At 40.1% G+C, this 16,513-nt stretch overlaps 1 protein-coding gene across 7 annotated transcripts in view; it reads left to right on the top strand.

Annotated features, from left to right (window-relative positions):
* The window catches only part of ULK4 (unc-51 like kinase 4), a 530,371-nt gene that overhangs the window by 335,062 nt on the left and 178,796 nt on the right, over window positions 1–16,513 (top strand). The gene's annotated exons all lie outside the window — the stretch shown is intronic.

Raw genomic sequence — 16,513 nt, 5'->3', positions numbered from 1 at the left:
GAACACAATTTTCATTTGCCACATTCTGACTTATAATTACAAAGTATCAGAGCTAAAGGAAACCTCAGGTGTCACACAGTGCTCCTTCATCGTCATTTTCTAGTAAGGAAATTATGGCTCAGTAAGAAGGAGAGAGTTGATCACAGTCACTCTGTTAGGTTCTGTAGGGCTGAGACCAGGATATGTGTCTCCAGGCTGTCAGTCCATTGTACTTTCTCTGCTATAATTTGAATGATATAGTCTCCCTCTCCATATTTGGCCAACCAGAAATGAGCCAATTCATAAGCTTTTCCTACAGAACAATGTAATGACTATAGAACATCTCTAACATTATCAGATTGGGTTCTCTAAGGTTTTGGTCTATCAGCTGATGCAAACGCAGAAGTATGTCTCATCAGTAGGAACAGTGGCTGAGGACTTCTTGGTAAAGACGACAGACTAAGCCAAAAGAATTACTTTTGTTTCCTCCTTGTATTAGTTTCTAACAAAGCGACAGGTTTAGCATCCTAAAACAACATAAAAAATGTATTCTCTTACAGTTCTGGAGGTCAGAAGTCTAAAGCCATCTGTTGGCAGGGCTTCATTCCTTCTAGAGGTTTCTGTTTTCCTGCCTTGAAAACCCAAGTTGAAGAGCTGCTAGAAGCTGCTGTATTCCTAGGCTTGTGGCCCCTCCCTTGCATCACTCCAACCTCTTGCTTCTGTCATCACATTTCCTACTACTATCTCCGATCTCCTGCTTCCCTCTTCTAAGAACCCTTGTGATTACATTCGACCCACTTGGATAATCCAGGATAATCTCTCCATCTCAGGATCCTTAATCACATTTATATAGTCCCTTTTGCCATTATAAGGTAATATTCACAGTTTGCAGGGATTAGGATGTGGATATCTTTAGGGAGAGAGGGCATTATTTATCCTACCACAGTCTCAAAATGCCATTAAAATGAGAGTCAGATTATTAAAATTGAAATTATTAATAATTTATCATTAATAATTATTAAATTATCAAATTTTAAAATTATTAAAATAAGAGTTAAATTATTAACTCCAGGAAAAACAAGAAATTTCCCAGGAAAGGAAAAATAATCATAGTTTTCTATATGATTTATTTAGGAATAGTGTTTACAGTCATAGCAATGTAATCACTGAACATCAATCTGATTAAAAGTAAGAGATAATCATAGTGGGGGATGAGGCGTGGGAATTGTGTGCATGTGAGGTAGGGGTGGGGAAAGAGAGCTGCATCTTCATTATTTTTTTTTTTAATTTATTTATTTATTTATGGCTGTGTTGGGTCTTCGTTTTCTGTGCAAGGGCTTTCTCTAGTTGTGGCAAGCGGGGTCCACTCTTCATCGCGGTGCGCGGGCCTCTCTTGTTGCGGAGCACAGGCTCCAGACGCGCAGGCTCAGTAGTTGTTGCTCACGGGCCCAGTTGCTCCGTGGCATGTGGGATCTTCCCAGACCAGGGCTTGTACCCATGTCCCCTGCATTGGCAGGCAGATTCTCAACCACTGCGCCACCAGGGAAGCCCTGCATCTTCATTATTGCGTGGTAGGAAGTCATCAGATAATGTCTAAAGCTAAAAAACTGCAAGCGTGTTATTTAGTGATACAGAGATAAAAAAATAATCAAGTAAAACTAGTTGCCTCTGGGGAGAGGAGAATGATCTGGGGCTGCAATAGACTGACAAAAATAAAAATAAATAAATAAATGCAGATTGAAAGAAAGGGAAGTAGGACGGGGATAACTATGCATGGAGTCAAGAAAGGATTTTTTGAAGATGACTGAGTAACTTGAAAATTGACAGTTGGGGAACTGCTAATCTATCCAGTTAAAAGAGGACTTAAAAACAAGAATTCCCAGTCTCCTGTGTTGGTTAGGATTCTTACCTGCATGTATCAGAAACTTGACTCAAACTAGCCACATGAAAAGTGGAAGGTCTGCGAGTCCAAGGGTGTCTGATGGCACTCGAGGCAGAATCATTCCTGGGCCCCAGAAACAGCTAGAACCAGGGGCCCAAATGTGACACTCGAAGCCCTTCTCCCCCCAGTTTCTCTTTTCTGTCCATCACTTTCCTTTTCATTCTTGCTATAGCCCTGCATCCTTGCTGTTTGATCCTGGAGACGATGCATCACCACTGCCATTCCCCTGTTTCAAATGTTAAAATGTGTTCCCCAGAGAGATGTGGCTCTCTCCTTCCCTGCCCTGCTTCTGGAACTCCAGGGGAAGAAAACAGGGCTGGGGACACAATCACCTCACGCAGAGCATACAGCGGCCAGGCGATATCTAAACTTCCCGGCTTCTCCTTCTTGGGATTAACTTTATCATGGAATTTTATTTTAAAAATGGGATACTATCTAGTTATTTAAAAGAACAAGTAAGCACTTTATATAGTGTGGGAAGATGTCTCTGACAGATTCTTCAGTGAAAAAAGGCAAGCCACAGAATCTGTTCCATGCATGTGTGTGTGTGTGTTTATGTATATTTCACATGCCTCGAAAGAATCCATAGCAAGCCCTTATGTATCGTGATTTTTAAGGAAACGGAATGTCTAGGGAGTTTTAATTCTCTATGTCACACATTTTATATACAAATACATATATCTGTATTATTCGAATATTTACAGAGTGTAAGAAAAAAATGCAAAATGTGAGTTTGTCCATAATGAGTATATATCGCTTTTATAGTAAGAAACCAATAGGAGAAATCTTTGCCACTTTGCATTGTTTATAGGATAAAACCTAGGGTCTTCTGCCTTGGGAATCTGACTACAGCCTCCCTCTCACAGGCCCTATGTTCTAGCCTTCCCGCAACTGCTTGACTACGGCATGTTCAAATCCCAACTGGAAATCTTTCTCGTGTTTCTTGACCAAAACTAGTGAGCCCCTCCTCCCTCCTGCCTATCCAAACCCTCATTTCCTACCAAGGCCACTTTGAGTCCCTCCTGCCCCTGTCCTCCCACTGATCATTGGTCTCTGACAGATAGCACCAAGCTGACCTTTTATTCTGTGATGTGTTTCCCACGTGGATATCTTTTTAATGGGCCTTGAAAAGAAGGAGCCACTTGTTGAGTTTTTTCCCCCATTGTCTGGCACTATGAGATGTACATCATATGAGCTCTGCATATCGCAAATGAACCATTGGCTGCCTGATACATGTTTTCTCCTGAACGTTTACCCACCAGCTGGGAGATAGATGGCAGGGGAAGGAAAAGGAAGGACTGAAGGTCTTCTGGGGCCTCAAGAGCACATCTCTAGCTCAGGGCCCAGCTCATAGAAGCCCCTTCATAATTCAGCAAGTGCTGCGTTGTAGTCGGAACTGAATTAGACAAAGCTTCCAGGCTTTGGGGAGTGGACTTTGGGCTCCTGCTTTTGTGTCCCTCCCTCCCAGGAGGGTTTCCTTCCCTGCTCCTCCACTCCACTCTCTTCTAGCGCTTTCCTGGGCGTTGCGTGTGTATGATTCATTGTTCTTTACCCATTAATTTCCTGATAAAAACTGGGAAGTTTCTGTACCTTTGAGTTAATAGAATTTACTTAGTCATAAACAACATTGTATTATAAGTTTCAGGTATGAAATTAGCATCCACTTCTACTTTTTATATTCTCACTTTCCAAAATTGTTCCAGGTATATTTGTTTAAATTAATCCTATGCTCTTTTAGCTGTCTCTGAGTAATTAAAATTCACGTTATCTTCAGTGCATAAATCCTTTACGTGTTAAGCTGCTCCTTTCAATGGTTTTTATAATTGAGTTCATTCTGTCCAAAACTTTTACCTCTCAAGTATGCAACTAGAGCCTCATTCTGGCCACACAGAAATAGGTTTATGTGTTGCTAAAATTCAGGACCTCTGTTTAAACCAGAAAAGGGCATTGCAGCCCCTGAGACAGGTGGCCAGGATAAATCATACACCTGGAATAATTCAGTCCAGTGTTCTTTATCTGTGGAACTAAGTGATTCTGTGCTAATCACAGGAGAATCCAGGGAGAGTTGTAGACTCAGGGGAGCTGGAGTGAGTTTGTTTTTAAGATACTCTCATAGACAAAGTTTTCTTAGGAAAGTAATTCAGAATGAATGCCCTGAATACAGAGTCCGTTCAGGTTTTTGGAAGAAAAGTGTCATTTAAACATTAGTGTCTGTCATATTTGAGAGGTCCCAGCCTATGACATACTTTCCGTTTCAGGTTCAATGAGTTAGTAATTTCAGAGCATAGAATTATGAATTGGCTAGTCATCCTCATCTAGCAAGACTTACTCAGTGTTCCTCTCCTGACTGGGGAAAGCCAAACTCTCATGGGCCCTCGGTGTTTGGGAGGGACAGGTGTGAGGGTGAGGGCTTTAGGTGAGAGTGGACACCAAAGCTCCAAGGCAGAGGCATGCAGAATTGGAAGGGCAGGGACTTCCCTGCTGGTCAAGTCGGTAAAACTCCGTGCTTCCACTGCAGGGAGCGCATGTTTGACCCCTGGTCGGAGAACTAAGATCCTGCATGCCACACGGCACGGCCAAAAAAAACCAAAAAAGAATTGGGAGGGCAGATGTGGGAGGAGGATGAAGGCTGGGGTGAGGGTGTGGGCTGGGACCAGGCACAGTGTGGACACCCAGGGCCTCTTAGGAAGCACCTATGCCAGCCTGTGCAGGCAGATTGGACACAGATAAACGGGCTGGAGAAAACAGAGGCAAAGACTGACACAAAGGTGGTTCAGTAATTCTTAACCTCAGAGATGTTTGGACGTGTTTTTGTTTGGGGTCATTTCTGTGTGTGTGTGTCAGCTCCTTAATTTTGGCCAGGAATGGTTGCTGGGATGCTACAGCTCAGGACCCATGCAGTTCACAGATGCCTCCGTTTACCCTTCCGTGTATCCAGGACAGCATTGCCACTTTCACCCTCCATGTTGTTCTATTTAAAAGAAGACATTTAACTCGGCTGATGTGATGTGACTTTGGTGGTTTTGGTGGTTAAGCGTTGATCATTTGGGGAAAAACAAAACCATTTCCCCACATCGAGTTGCACAGATACTTTTTTACTCCTCTTCCGGATTGTCTGTTTAGGTTGACTCTAATGAACCCTAGTGGAAATGACCACATGTTTTTATGATGTAAATGTAGAATTATCTGCAAGGAAGCCTCTATCTGGGGAGCTTATGCTTGGATTTAGAGTGTTGTTTTCAAATCATTAATGATAGAAATGGAAAGTACTTTCAAAAGCTTGGAATTTCAAAGTGTACTCATATTAGTTCTCTGCTCCAACAGATTTTGAGAAAGTAGTGTTATAATAAGGACACAGTGACCAAAGCTGGGAACAGCTCATGCTCATTAATATTTCTGGAATATGAAACGCTTGAAAATAACTTATGGGGATGACCCCTTTAGAGATTTGCTTATAATTAACACAGAATAATTCTTGGATTTTTTGGGAAGAGTTGGTTATGATTCATGTAAAATAGTTCTTGCATTCTATGACTTAATGAATTTTGATTTCTTTTAGAGATGCTGGGATGGAGTATTAAGATGGCATTTGGCCAGAGGACTGGGCAGTACTAGGACGCTATCCCAGATGTCTTTGTACAGCATCTCTAAGGGAGATGACAGGCAAGCAATGCACAGAAACCCTTTTCATTATACTGGTCTCCATAGAGGACCACCCTTAGCCCCACTTCCTATACTAGGTCCATCTGCTGACCTAGAAACAGAGTTGGCTGTTGTTATTCCTGTGTATTTGCCTCGGCGTTGGAACTCCACTCTTGGATCTCAACACCCTCCTGCAGGAGAGCCTTCTCTTCCTTGCGCACAGATGCAAGCCAGCTAGCCCGAGGGGAGGGCCAGGGGACATAGCAAGGGGCTGTGCATTTGCCCTGAGGGTCTGGAGCAGAGCTGACCTTAGCCACAGGTGGCTAGTGTATCTCAGACTGGGTCTGGTTGAGGGAAGAGGAGCAGAAACCCCCTCCCAAGACAGCAACAAAAGAAATGGCTGGGCCCTTCCCAGGGGCTCAGGCCTCGGCCTCTGCTGTATTGTCATTAGCCTTCTTAGGGGCAGAGGAAGGTAGGAAAGAGCCATACGCACGTGCCTGCTGACAGGTGAATCCCTTGGAAAGTTTTCACTCTGGAGAACCCAGCCTCGCAGTATCCTGGAACTTCATTCAGTCTCTTTGGAGGTGGAGTGTCTTTCTCTTGACTGGGGAGAGTGAAAGTACAGAAATAGGGAATGTTAACTTCCTTTCCTCCCCTTTGCCACCTCCTTAGATTTATGCCTTCACTTTAGTAAAATGCATCATGTGTTAGCTCCTTCACAGAGCTTTGCCTATTTGAACAGTCTAATCCTCAAGTTCCATACGGTGAGGTGAGGGGACCAACAGGCTGCCTCCTTTGCTCCCACAGAGGATGTGGACAACTGGTGTGGTCAACTTTATGCAAATGCTAGTCCAAACTCTCCTGCCTTCCAAGAAACTCTATTTCCTAACTCCCTCTATGGGGAAATTCTGGACAGCATGGAAGCAAATATGTCAAAACCTACATGGTATGTGGGAAAATGTAACAAGGAAGGTCTGGCAACTTGAAGTCTGACTTCAGGGCACAGGACCTAACAAATTTTACCAACAACAGTCATCAGTAACCTGGAAGTGACCCAATCGGTGAACTTTTCTCAGGCTTTGAACTGTGTCAACTAGATACCCTTGACACCCTTTTTCTGTTTGATTCTGGTCATTTGTTGATGTCTGTGGCATTATGTTATTATGGCTCTTTCTCTGTTATGTTGGCACCTTTGCCTCCATTTCCCCTGTAAATTCCTCCCCTGTCTGGGATCTACTCATCTCTCAGTCTTTAACTCTGGGCCTCTGTCTTGCCCGTCCTCGGAAACTTTTCCACTTTCTCCAGTCATCTCCCACCTTTTTCCGATCTGACTGTTAGCTGGTTTCTAGGCCTTTATCTCCAACAGCCTTTGCGCCTTGGCTTTTGGATGTTATCTCAAACCCAGTGTGTCTTGAAAACTAGCGTACATTATAGTTCCTGGGAAACTCACTTGCCCATTTCCTCCAGTGAGGGTCTAGTTCTCCTGTCTCTTACTGAGGCTTTTTGGTCACACCTCACTGTTGCCAGGAAGTCACAAATCACACTTGCTGAGGGATGTTTCTGCCCCCTCCTTGCTTCCCACCTCACCAGCACTTGGTCATGGCATAACTGCAGAGGTTTCCTCATTGACCTTCTGGTCTCAGTTCCCCACTGGTTGCTCCCAGAGGCTCCGTGGTATTGACAGAAATGGACCTTGGAGTTATATGCAGGTTCAGATCACTTTGTGACTCCTGCTTACTCTGTGACCTTGAACTGGTTACTTAAATCCCCTGAGTTTTCGTTTTCACATCTAGAAAGTGGAGATATTAGCATCTGTCCCCTGGAGCTGTTAGAGAATTCAGGTGAGATATTAAATGTAAAAAGCCAAGTAAAAGTCCAGTGCCAGGCACAAAGCAGGTGCTCAGTAAATGCTGCTCTCATCCCAGCAGAGACCACACTTCCTGCTTCACTTAACTTCCTCCAACCTCTCTCAGTCTATCCCAACTGATTTCCTTTAAAATTTACGTATGGTTTATATACAGTGAAAGGGACAAATGTTAGATATACAGTTCAGTCATTTTTGAAAAATGCATACATTCCTGTAACTAACACCTCGTTAAAGTATAGAACATTTCTGTTACCCTAGAAAGTTCTGTTCTGCCCCTCCCTCAGAAGCGGCTACTATTCTGTTTCAATCAATGTAGACGAGTTTTCTTTAAACGTATTCATACAGCTGAGTTTATATACCCTCTTTTTGTTTCCGGTGTCTTTCTTTCAGCCCTGTTTTTGAGATTCAGCCATGTTACTATGGGATTTAGTGGTTCATTTCTTTTTGTTGCTGAGTGGTACTCCATGGTATGAATATATCTCAGTTTGTTTATCTGTTCTCCTGTTGATGGACACCTGGGCTATTTCCGATTTGGGGCTATTTTGAACACAGGTCTAATGAGTCTTTCTGTGGACATATGTTTTCATTTTACTTGGATAAATCCCTAAGAGTGGAATTGCTAGGAAGTGTAGTAAATATGTATTTAAATTTATAAAAAAATGCCATCTGTTTCCCATCAGCAGTATATGTAAGTTCTGGTCATTCTACATCCTCACCAACATTTGGTGTTGTCAGTGTTTTCATTATAATTATTCCTGTTTGTGTGTGGTGGTATCTCATTGCAAATTTGGAGTTTCCTGATGACTAATGATGTTGGACACTTTTCATGTGCTTACTGACATATCTTTTGTAAACTAAGTGTTCAAGTCTATTATCCATTTTAAACATTGGGTATTTTGGTTTTTTATTATTGAGTTTAGGAATCATTTACGTATTCTGGATATAAGTTCCTTTTTTTTTTTTTTTTATTACTGGTGTCCCTGGAACTTTATAATGCCACCACTCTCTCTGATTGTCATTGTCATGACAGCACAAGTGGCTAAACATGGCTACTTGTGATACACGTGATATTTGGACTTCAGTTATTCCAATTATTGCTGACTTAAGGTCAGTTCAACATACATGAAAGAGAGTTTTAAAACCACATCATCTGTCAGTTGACACCATCCATGTCGCATTTATTCCATTTATCCCATGATCATTTGCTAAGAGAAACTGTCAGTTGCCAAGTGTCACTTCTGTGGCCAAAATCTGAATTATTTTTTTATTTTTATTTTATTTATTTATTTAGGAATGTTAAAATATTTATTCAGAGATTAGCCATATATTGGGGGTCCTTTCCTAAAACCCAAACATGAAAACCCCCAAAGGAAAATTCCATATAGACTATGATTGCAAATGACTAATGCAATATAATTTAAGTAAAACATGGAAAATACATTGCCTTTTTAATAAAGATCTAAATTGTGTTCCTTTTTGAAGGCTTTGTTTTGTTTTTGAATTCTATTTTATATTTTTTATACAGCAGGTTCTTATTAGTCATCCATTTTATACATATTAGTGTATACATGTCAAACCCAATCTCCCAATTCATCCCACCACCAGCCCCCACCACTTTCCTCCCTTGGTGTCCATACGTTTGTTCTCTGCATCTGTGTCTCAGTTTCTGCCCTGCAAACCGATTCATCTGTACCATTTTCTAGATTCAACATATATGCGTTAATATACGATATTTGTTTTTCTCTTTCTGACTTACTTCACTCTGTATGACAGTCTCTAGATCCATCCACATCTCAACAAATGACTCAATTTCGTTCCTTTTTATGGCTGAGTAATATTCCACTGTATATATGTACCACATCTTCTTTATCCATTCGTCTGTCATTGGGCATTAGGTTGCTTCCATGACCTGGCTATTGTAAATAGTGCTGCAATGAACATTGGGGTGCATGTGTCTTTTTGAATTATGGTTTTCTCTGGGTATATGCCCAGTAGTGGGATTGCTGGGTCATATGGTAATTCTATTTTTATTTTTTTTAAGGAACCTCCACACTGTTCTCCGTAGTGGCTGTATCAATTTACATTCCGACCAACAGTGCAAGAGGGTTCGCTTTTCTCCACACCTTCTCCAGCATTTGTTGTTTTGTAGATTTTCTGATGATGCCCATTCTAACTGGTGTGAGGTGATACCACAATGTAGTTTTGATTTGCATTTCTCTAATAATTAGTGATGTTGAGCAACTTTTCATAGGCTTCTTGGCCATCTGTATGTCTCCTTTGGAGAAATGTCTATTTAGGTCTTCTGCCCATTTTTGGATTGGGTTGTTTGTTTTTTTAATATTGAGCTACATGAGCTTTTTCTATATTTTGGAGATTAATCCTTTGTCCATTGATTTGTTTGCAAATATTTTCTCCCATTCTGAGGGTTGTCTTTTCGTCTTGTTTGTAGTTTCCTTTGCTTTGCAAAAGCTTTGAAGTTTCATTAGGTCCCATTTGTTTATTTTTGTTTTTATTTCCATTACTCTAGGAGGTGGATCAAAAAAGATCTTGCTGTGATTTATGTCAAAGAGTGTTCTTCCTATGTTTTCCTCTAAAGAGTTTTATAGTGTCCAGGCTTACATTTAGGTCTCTAATCCATTTTGAGTTTATTTTTGTATATGGTGTTAGGGAGTGTTCTAATTTCATTCTTTTACATGTAGCTGTCCAGTTTTCCCAGCACCACTTATCGAAGAGACTGTCTTTTCTCCATTGTATATCCTTGCTTCCTTTGTCATAGATTAGTTGACCATAGGTGCGTGGGTTTATCTCTGGGCTTTCTGTCCTTTTCCATTGATCTATATTTCTGTTTTTGTGCCAGTACCATATTGTCTTGATTACTGTAGCTTTGTAGTATGATCTTAAGTCAGGGAGTCTGATTCCTCCAGCTCCATTATTTTCCCTCAAGACTGCTTTGACTATTCGGGATCTTTTGTGTCTCCATACAAAGTTTAAGATTTTTTGTTCTACTTCTGTAAAAAATGCCATTGGTAATTTGATAGGGATTGCATTAAATCTATAGATTGCTTTGGGTAGTATAGTCATTTTCACAGTATTGATTCTTCCCATCCAAGAACATGGTATATCTCTCCATCTCTTTGTATCATCTTTAATTTCTTTCATCAGTGTCTTATAGTTTTCTGCATACAGGTCTTTTGTCTCTCTGGGTAGGTGTATTCCTAGGTATTTTATTCTTTTTGTTACAGTGGTAAATGGGAGTGTTTCCTTAATTTCTCTTTCAGATTTTTCATCATTGGTGTATAGGAATACAAGAGATTTCTGTGCATTAATTTTGTATCCTGCAACTTTACCACATTCATTGATTAGCTCTAGTAGTTTTCTGGTGGCATCTTTGGGGTTCTCTATGTATAGTATCATGTCATTTGCAAACAGTGACATTATTACTTCTTTTCCAATTTGTATTCCTTTTATTTCTTTTTCTTCTCTGATTGCTATGGCTAGGATTTCCAAAACTATGTTGAATAATAGTGGTGAGAGTGGGCAACCTTTTCTGTTCCTGATGTTAGAGGAAATGCTTTCAGTTTTTCACCACTGAGAATTATGTTTGCTGTGGGTTTGTCATATATGCCCTTTATTATGTTGAGGTAAGTTCCCTGTTTGCCCACTTTCTGGAGAGTTTTTATCATAAATGGGTGTTGAATTTTGTCAAAAGCTTTTTCTGCATCTATTGAGATGATCATATGGTTTTTCTTCTTCAATTTGTTAATATGGTATATCACATTGATTTGCTTATGTTGAAGAATCCTTGTATCCCTGGGATAAATCCCACTTGATCATGGTGTATGGTCCTTTTAATGTGTTGTTGGATTCTCTTTGCTAGTATTTTATTGAGGATTTTTGCATCCATAATTATCAGTGATATTGGTCTGTAATTTTCTTTTTTTGTAGTGTCTTTGTCTGGTTTTGGTATCGGGGTTATGGTGGCTTCGTAGAATGAATTTGGGAGTGTTCCTTCCTCTGCAATTTTTTGTAAGTCTTTGAGAAGGATAGGTGTTAGCTCTTCTCTGAATGTTTGATAGAATTCACCGGTGAAGCCATCTGGTCCTGGACTTTCGTTTGTTGGAATATTTCTAACCACAGTTTCAATTTCATTACTTGTGTTTGGTCTGTTCATATTTTCTATTTCTTCCTGGTTCAGTCTTGGAAGGTTATACCTTTCTAAGAATTTGTCCATTTCTTCCAGGTTGTCCATTTTTTTGGCATAGAGTTGCTTGTAGTAGTCTCTTAGGATGCTTTGTATTTCTGTTGTAACTTCTCCTTTTTCGTTTCTAATTTTATTGGTTTGAGTCCTCTCCCTCATTTTCTTGATGAGTCTGGCTAATGGTTTATCAATTTTGTTTGTCTTCTCAAGGAACCAGCTTTTAGTTTTATTGATCTTTTCTGTTGTTTTCTTTGTTTCTATTTCATTTATTTCTGCTCTGATCTTTATGATTTCTTTCCTTCTGCTAACTTTCGATTTTGTTTGTTCTTCTTCCTCTAGTTCCTTTAGGTGTAAGTTTAGATTGTTTATTTGAGATTTTTCTTGTTTCTTTAGGTAGGCTTATATAGCTATAAAATTCCCTCTTAGAACTGCTTTTGCTGCATCCCGTAGGTTTTGGATCATCGTGTTTTCATTGTCATTTGTCTCTCGGTATTTTTTGATTTCCTCTTTGATTTCTTCAGTGATCTCTTGGTTATTTAGTAACGTATTGTTTAGCCTCCATATGTTTGCGTTTTTTACATTTTTTTCCCTGTAGTTGATTTCTAATCTCATAACGTTGTGGTCAGAAAAGATACTTGATATGATTTTAATTTTCTTAAATTTACCAAGGCTTGATTTGTGACCCACGGTGTGATCTATCCTGGAGAATGTTCCGTGCGCACTTGAGAAGAAAGTGTAATCTGGTGTTTTGGGGTGGAATGTCCTATAAATATCAATTAAATGTATGTGGTCTATTGTGTCATTTAAAGCTTGTGTTTCCTTAGTAAGTTTCTCTTTGGATGATCTGTCCGTGGGTGTAAGTGAGATGTTAAAGTTCCCCCATTATTATTGTGTTACTTTCGATTTCCTCTTTTTTAGCTGTTAGCAGTTGCCTTATGTATTGAGGTGCTCCTATGTTGGGAGCATATATAGTTGTTATATCTTCTTCTTGGATTGATCTCTTGATCATTATGTAGTGTCCTTCTCTGTTTCTTGCAGTAGTCTTTGTTTTAAAGTCTATTTTGTCTGATATGAATATTGGTACTCCAGCTTTCTTCTGATTTCCATTTGCATGGAATATCTTTTTCCATCCCCTCACTTTCAGTCTGTATGTGTCCCTAGGTCTGAAGTGGGTCTCTTGTAGACAGCACATATATGGGTCTTGTTTTTGTATCCATTCAGCCAGTCTGTGTCTTTTGGTTGGAGCATTTAATCCATTGACGTTTAAGGTAATTATCAATATGTATGTTCCTATGATCATTTTCTTAATTGTTATGGGTTTGTTTTTGTAGGTCTTTTTCTTCTCTTGTGTTTCCCACTTAGAGAAGTTCCTTTAGCATTTGTTGCAGAGCTGGTTTGGTGGTGCTGAATTCTCTTAGCTTTTGCTTGTCTGTAAAGCTTTTGATTTCTCCATCAAATCTGAATGAGATCCTTGCTGAGTAGAGTAATCTTGGTTGTAGGTTCTCCCCTTTCATCACTTTAAGTATGTCATGTCACTTCCTTCTGGCTTGTAGAGTTTCTGCTGAGAAATCAGCTGTTAAACTTATGGGAGTTCCCTTGTATGTTATTTGTCTTTTTTCCCTTGCTGCTTAGAGATGAGGGTCCATTTCTGGAATGTGGAATTGGAAATATCTGCATGAACTCATTATTTCTTTCTGTCTAAAAGATGTATACTTCTTATCTCTGTCCACTGAATCAGTGACCCAGTAGCAATGAGTGTTTCTAGTGCTGAGACCATGGTCTCTAAATACCAGTCTCATTAAAAGAAACCAGGACTCCCTCGAGAGGTAACTAATGCACAGTCTTAGGCAGGAATTCATAAGATGAGCTTGAGACATATTATCTTAGTAGAAGGTAGGTAATTTTCAAGGGGCTCTCAGTGGCCATAGATGGACAAGTTTAGCATAAAAATAATAGTGATCGAAATCAACTAAAATCCATAAAATATGTTATTTAAAAATCTATTATATTCACATTGATGCTCCAAAGTGAACTAATCAGTAACCTTGGTAATTTCTAGCTGCCCCCACCCCGCCACCTCGGTCCCATTTGGACTTGCAATCACTCCAAAATCATTGTTGTGAAAACTGGTGAATGATAACAAAGAAACATTTATCAAGCATCTACCTTGCCTTTCCTTTACAAACCATATTTTATGATAGCAAAATAAGTTGATAAAGGAAGGTTCTTTATAGAAGAAAAGCAGATGAAAAAATATACAAGGAATGACAGAATTTGAAAATTCCATATTGCCATGTCTAAAATAATACAACTGGACATTGGTCATTAGTAGATAACGTTTGATGTGGAAGTTTATACTGGATGAGTTAGGCTAACCGCCCGTGAACCCATGGGTCAATTTCAACATTATTAAGAGTAGAACAACCGGACAGTATATCCCTCCAGATATATTGCAACAGGATATACACAGTAGCCAGCTCCAAGTATTCTTGCCAAAATAATCAAACCTGAATTAAATTGAGTCTATAGGTCTAATTACCAGTTTACAGGAAATGCAGGGATATAAGAACAACCCAACAAGAACATCTGCCGGAAAAATATTCTCATTTGTCCAAGAAATAAATGGCCTGAAAAATTGCAGGTGGGGAAGAGGACTGTTAGCGGTTGAAGGAGACTTAAGATCTGTGGCCAAATGGAATGTGTGGACCTGCTTTGTATCTTGAGTCAAACAAATGAACTGTAAAAAAGAAGACAGTTTTTTGTGGCAGTTGAGTTTTGAACGCAGATGGTATATTGAGTATGTTAAGAAGTGGGTTAATTGTATTAGGTGGTAATGGCGTTGTGGTTATGTTTTTTAAAAACAAGGTATATGTGAGACTTACAGAAGCAGTTACAGGAGAAATAAGATGATATCTAGAATTTGCTTTAAAATACTAAAAAAAAAAAGTAGATGGGGATAATTAAACAATATTGGCAAACTATCATAATTATGAAAGAGGGTGATAGGGATTCATTTTACTGAAATTTCTCATGACTTTCTTTGTTTTCATAATAAAATGTTTAAACAAGAAAAACTTGTATTTTCATCTGAAGTGAAAGTTCTGTCTATGAGGAGCACTGACTATATGGCTGAGCTAGGCCATGTAACATCATATTAATGGGCTTTGCTGGCATTTTCACTGTTACGAAGAAATACTTAGGTCATACTTCATTTCTAATCTCATATGAGCACCTTCCCTGACAGCCGGTGACTTCCAAGTGTAATCTCAGAGCTTGGTGTTTGTTGCCTGTTTTTTCACAGGCTGGAAAGGCTGGCCAGCCCAGCATGGATTCGATTGCATTCATTGTTTGTGCTGCTTGAAAACTGAATAAAGATCAGGAAGAGCACAGTTGTTCATCAGCTGTTTCGTCTGAATCAAGCAGCATGTAGATGGGTATCCAGGGGTCCGCCTCCTCCTTCTGAAGGACCGCTGTTCACATAGCTGGGTCCCTTGCACCTCTGACCATCAGCATGATGTGTCGCAAAGTAATCCTGAACTCCCCAAAAGAGAGCATCTTCTCTTGCAGCATGTGTTTACCACATACTACATTTTAAAGCCCTTCTACCCTACCTGCAGCTCACAAACGCCAAGTGCTGATTCATAGACTGCACTTGAGTGATGCAGGCTAACTCAGAAGAGAATGCCTGTCGGTGTAATGCATGCGTCCTAATAATTGCTTTTCTTTACTATGTGTCATTGATGATTTGTGCTATGAAACCTTGTCACTTGATAGAGAAATTTTGCGAATAATTCATTCGACTTTCCCTTCAAGTGTATTTATTTTCAGCTTTGTGGCTTATACCAGTTTTTGCCGCAAGGATTACAACTTTGAATGATGCTCTGTAATTTTGGTTTCTCTCTGCCTTTAGTGATAAAGTTAATTGCTTTTGTAGTCTAATTACTTTGCACTTGTCTAGGAACACTAGATTGGTTTACTGAAAATGACCGTGTGCAGTGTCTGGGAAGGGTACCAAAGGTCGGATGGCTGTGCCTGACAGAGTTTCCATCCAATTGTCCTGAGAACTAGCGACCAGTGGATTGCAGGGCCAATAAATAAGTGGATTGCAGGTCCAGCTTACAACACATGTCCTCCTTGCTTACCATGTTTTTTTCCCCATCTGCTTGTGTAAAATATTTATAGTCGAAGATTCACTTTTTTCTAGAACGTTGAGATCTGTTGATACTAAAGGACCCCCTTACCGTTTCGGTTTATAACATTTCATGTTGTCTTTTCACCACGTTTACATCTGAATCATTTTGGGAATTCAAAATGTAATGCTGCGTTACAATAATAATAAAAATGCCAACTTAAATGTATTGGTCATAACAAACTACATCAAAGTGAAAGTTGAGGGCTTCCCTGGTGGCGCAGTGGTTGAGAGTCCGCCTGCCGATGCAGGGGACACGGGTTCGTGCCCTGGTCCGGGAGGATCCCACATGCCGCGGAGCGGCTGGGCCCGTGAGCCATGGCCGCTGAGCCTGCGCGTCCGGAGCTTGTGCTCCGCAACGGGAGAGGCCAGAACGGTGAGAGGCCCGCGTACCGCAAAAAAAAAAAAAGTGAAAGTTGATGAAGACCAGCCACAGTGTGAATATGAGGTTTGCAGAGACAGACCTGGCAATTTCTCAATTTCACATTGCTTAAAATCATTATCGTACACTTTGGAATGCATGTGAAAAAAATCACTTCATTTCTTTAGCCTCTGGAGGTGACCCAATTACTTTTCCATCCTTGATAGATCCCCAGTTCACTTGTGGTCTCTGAGCCACCCCATGAAGAACTGTACCTTTAAACAGAACCTGGGGACAGGATGTTTGCATATAGCACTGTGCAGTGTCAGGGAGTC

The sequence above is a fragment of the Phocoena sinus genome, chromosome 11, assembly GCF_008692025.1.
Source record: "Phocoena sinus isolate mPhoSin1 chromosome 11, mPhoSin1.pri, whole genome shotgun sequence".
In the NCBI taxonomy this organism is placed as follows: domain Eukaryota; kingdom Metazoa; phylum Chordata; class Mammalia; order Artiodactyla; family Phocoenidae; genus Phocoena; species Phocoena sinus.
The sequence above is the reverse complement of the archived record's forward strand: the minus strand, read 5'-3'. Positions and strand labels throughout refer to the sequence as shown.